Here is a 5,237-nt window from a genome sequence, read left to right on the forward strand (position 1 = left end):
TATATATATATATAGTATTTTTATAAAATTAAAACTATTATTTTAAAAATAAAAAAAAGAGATAAATTGAACTAAACAACAGCTCTCCCATACTTAACAATTTTGTCTTTTTTTTTTTTTAATATTTGCAGTAATAAGACAAAATATATGAGAAAAATTTGCATATCACATTGGAAAATAATCGCCATTAATTTTTGTGTAAATACTTGTCAATTATATAGATCCAATTAATTAGGATTGTCTCGTCAGATTCACGTTTAACCCTGAAATAAATATTATGCCCGGAAGTCCGCAAGTCCGGACAATCAATTAGCGGCTGCCACGACATCACCCACAAGTGCATGGTGATGTGGCGGATGGTGGTGGGTCGTTCGAACGTGTTATGTACAGACGCAATATTTTCCTCTGAAATTGTTTGATTTAAAACCTGACTCAAATATTAAACAGATTAGAAAACCTAACCCAAAACTCATTTTTTTTAGTCGAGTACGGGTCGAGTTGTACACCTATAATTACAAGGCATCAAATTTCAAGAGCCTCATCATAGACCTGATCTTTTCAACTTTGTACCAATCTTCTATACTTATTTAATGTCAAACCTTTATTAAATTTTATAGGGTTATTATTAGAAAAAAAAAAGGAAATAAAATATATTCAAATAGCTACAATTAAAACGGCTATAAAAATATTGATATAGTTAAATAAATGCCTAGACTTGTTGTCCCAATAAAACAAAAGGGTATTGATTATACTATTTATGGGTAATTATTGCAAATTTCAAGGGCATGAGTGTAAAATATGGAGTTGGATTTTCTTTTGTGCATCTTGTTGGTGTCTTTAGCTTCATGTGGATGATTTTCATGTTCCTATTTTGTCATTTTCTCTTTTTATTTTCTTAATTAATGTTGGATCATTCTTTTTTTCTTAAGATTATTTGGTCATATGTATTATTAGGAGACAAATTGCATGTTATTTTTTGGAAATTTTCATGCATAAGATACATTTTTTTTTGCATTTATAACAACTATTATTTGATATTTAAACTTATAAGCACAAGTAAATATAAAATTTTATATTTTAGAGATATGTAAATATATAAGAATTGTGTGGAATGTGTGTAAATGCTCCTTTTTATGTATTTTGATAGTTAATGTTCAATATAAAATAAAAGAAATTCATAAAATAAAATTATGAGAGATTTTAAATATTATAAAACATTTATTTTCCTTGCACTTGAGAAATGCCCAAATATATTGACTAGCTTGCTATATATATTAGGAGTGAATTTTTTATTTTAATTATTATTTTGATGTAATTTGTGATTTTAATAGAGTCAGTTGACCATAAAAATCGTAGTTGGAGATTGCAATAATATCAGTTGACATTGGAGGTCATAGTTGGAAGTTATAGTAATAATTAATCACATAGTAGAAGTTGATCACATATGTCGTAGTTAGCAGTTGCAGTGGCTTCTGTTAGCCAATGATGTCATAATAGGAAGTTGTAGTAGTAATTAACCACATCAGCGAAGCTGCAAGAGTGTCAGTTAGCTATAGAGGCCATAGTGTGAAGTTCAAGAAGAAACTGACAGCATAAGCCATAATTGGTAATTACAAGATCGTTAATTTGTCACAGAGGTTGTAATAGAAAGCTGCAATAGGAACTGGGCATACAGACGATAGTTGGTCAAATACGTTGTAGTTGGTCACATAAATTAGAGTTGAAGGTTGCAGTAGCAGTTAACTTGATAAGATACAGTTGGACACACATAGCATGGTTGGTAGCTGCAGTAGCGTTTAGCGTTAGTTGGCCTGAGATATCATCATAATTGATTGCTCTAAGAGTATTGATTAGCTACAGTGGTCGTAGTGGAAAACTGTAATGACAACAATTGACCACATAGGTCATAGTAGGACACTACAATTTTAGCTGACCACATAGCCATAGTGGGCTGCTGCAAGAACGTTAGTTGTCCATAAAAGCTCTAATGGAAAGCTGTAATGATAATAGTTAGCTACTTTAACTATAGTGGTATCTATTGTAGTAACTACCTACATAGGCCTTAGTGGATTGTTGCAAGAGCATCAGTTGTCCACAAAAATTTTAATGGAAGGCTCTAATTATTACAGTTAACTACGCATGTTGTAACTGGTAGTCACAGTGGTAACTGGCCACAGAGATTGTAGTAGGTCACTGCAAAACCATCACTTGGCCACAGAGGCTATAGTTGAAGGATGTAACGACCATAGTTAGTCATATAGGCTCTAGTGGACAGCTATAGTAATAACTGGCCACACAATCCGTGGTGGGTTGATATGAAAGCGTCAGTTGGTTATGAAGACTATAGTGAGAATTTGCAATAATAACTGACAACATAGGCCATAATTGGTCACATAACTATAACTAGATGCTACAATAGCAGTTGGCTAGATCAGTCAGAGTTTTTCCATAGGTCGTGGTTGGTAGTTGCAGTTGCATAAGTTGGCTTGAGAGGACACAATAATTAGTAAATGTAAGAGCATTGGTTTGCCATATATGTCATAGTGGAAGACAGAAATGATAATAATTGATCAAGTAGGTTGTAGTGGGAATGTACAATAATAACTGGCCACATATGTTATAGTTGGTAGTCGCAATAGCATCAGTGGGTCACAAAGGTTGTAATAATATTAGTTATCACATAGACCATAATGGGTACGTATGATTGTAACTGGCCACATAAGCCATAGTGGGTGACTGCAAGAGTGTCAGTTGTCCATAAAGACTATAGTTGAAGGTTTAATGATTAGTTATAGTAGTAATAAGCCACATAAGACTACTGCAAGAGCATCAATTTGTTATAACAACTATAGTGAGAAGCTGTAGTAGTAGCTGGCCATAAATTTTGTAGTTGGTCACACAGGGTGTAGTTGGTCACAAAAGCTATAGTTAGATGCCACAATAGCAATTAGCTAGATAAACCATGGTTGGTAGTTGTAGTAGGGTCACATAGCTTGAATGGTCGTTCTAGTCGTACATATTAAAGTGTTGGAGGGCCATAGAGGTTGTATTAGAAGATTGCAATGACAATAATTGATCACATAGACCATGGTAGGAAGTAAAAATAGTAACTGACCACATAGGTTATATTGGAAGGTTGTAATGATAACAATTAGCCATAGAAAACATATTGGGTAGTTAGAGTAGTAACTAGACACTTATGTCATAGCGGGTCACTACAATAGCCTCAGTTGGCCAAAGGGGCTGTAGTGAAAGACTGTAATGATATCAATTAGTCATGTATGTCATAGCTGATAACTACAATATTAATTGCCTGCATAGGCAGTAATGAGTCACTACGAGAGCATCAATTGCCATAAAATCTATAGTGGAAGGTTATAATGATAGAAGTCAGTCATGTAGGGCGTAGTGGAAAGTTACAGTATTAACTGGTTATACAGGCCATAGTGGGTCCTTGCAAGAACGCCAGTTGAACACAATGGTTATACAGGAAGGTTGTAATAATAACATTTTGCCATTTTACCACATAGGTTGTTGTGGGTGACTATAGTACTAAGTAGACACATAGGCCACACTTGATCGTTGAAAGAGCATCAGTTGGTCAATAAGGTTGCATCGAAAAGTTATAATGATAGCAGTTAGCCACGTAAGTCGTCTTGTGTAACTATAGTAGTAACTAGCCCCACAAGCCATATTGGTTTCCTGTAAGGGCATTAGTTAGCCAAAGATGCCATAGTCAGTGTTACATCAATTGGTGGTTGCAACCCTTTCGTTGAGTTTATTATGTTATACCTTCTACAACACTTGTCAGTATACAAAATATGAAAAACTTCAAGAGTATGAACAAATTCACCATATTCTAAATACGGAGATCTTAATCCATTATCACTAGGAGTGATTGAAGGATCTTCTATTTAGTGTTATTTGCTTATATCATTTTCGAGATATATTTTTATAGTATATTCGAGATACTTCATTACACCATATTAAAGATACTTTGTTACACAATATTTAGGATACTTCATTCACCATATTCAGAGATTTGTCATTACACGATAGAGTCTGTCAACAGTGGCTGGTGGTAGTCGACGGTGGTCGATGGTGGTTAACAATTATGAAGGTCGAAAGTTAAGGCAGGGTCTTCAATCAAGAAAAACACTGGAATTTGACTCCTCCCATCAATTGTAGAGAGGTGTCTATTTATATTCACTCATGGAAAGAAATTTTGGTCATTTAGCGAATAACTCTAGTAACAATATGATCGCTTAATAGGGATTTTTAATGATTTGAGGTTCTAAAGACATCAGAATTAAGGGAGTTTAGACTGGTTACATTCCTCTCATTGAGACGCTGAATTTGAATATAAAAAAATGTCAAATTTGGAGTTCATTTGACCATTCAATTAATGATCCGAACTTCCAAATGTGTTTTAATGGTCTAATTTGGACTCTACCAAACTCAGATTGAACAAATTTGTGTATCATTGATCATTTTAACTATAAAATTTCTGAAAATAGAGTTCTGAATGATCTCGAATTTGAAATTGAAACTGAAATTTGATGATCTATATTTTCAAAAAAAGGTTCGCATAATAGTAGTAGATGGCTTGGAATTCAACTTGCCTACTTTAATTGCTTCACTTAAAATTTAAGGAAGCTACTAACTAAAGAATAGCAGTTGGAGTTGCTTTAAGGAGCTCTTTTTCAATAGCTTCCAACAAAATTAAAGGAATTATCATAAATTTTATGAAAAGGGAGTTATTGCTTTGATTTATTATATCATCCAACACGGGTTGCATTTGGGTAAGAAAAGCTTACTATATATATATAGTAGTTGACAGTGATTTGGTGATGGCGATTGGACAGTAACAGTGTGAATCATGAGGGTGGGGATGGCTGAGCAATGATGATCTGGTGATTGCGCGGTGTACCGCAACGGTGGTGGTGATTATGCGATGATGATCCGACATAGCGGGAATCAGGATATGACGGTCAAGCAATGACGATGTTGCGCTACAACAGCAAGAGCTGGAGGGTGTCGGCATATCAACGACAGCTGAATTACAGTAACGAGCATGGCAATGGTGGTCTGATGTTTGTGGTCTTGTTGTGACCAAGATACTGTGGTCCGACAATATCTGTGTTCCAACTAAGGTGGTCCGACAATAACTCAATTTTGATATTTTCAAATTAGGGTTGTACGAAGCTAGCATAAGCATTTTAATAAAGCATTTTTTT

This window comes from Phalaenopsis equestris, unplaced genomic scaffold (assembly GCF_001263595.1).
Source record: "Phalaenopsis equestris unplaced genomic scaffold, ASM126359v1 Scaffold000002, whole genome shotgun sequence".
Lineage (NCBI taxonomy): Eukaryota > Viridiplantae > Streptophyta > Magnoliopsida > Asparagales > Orchidaceae > Phalaenopsis > Phalaenopsis equestris.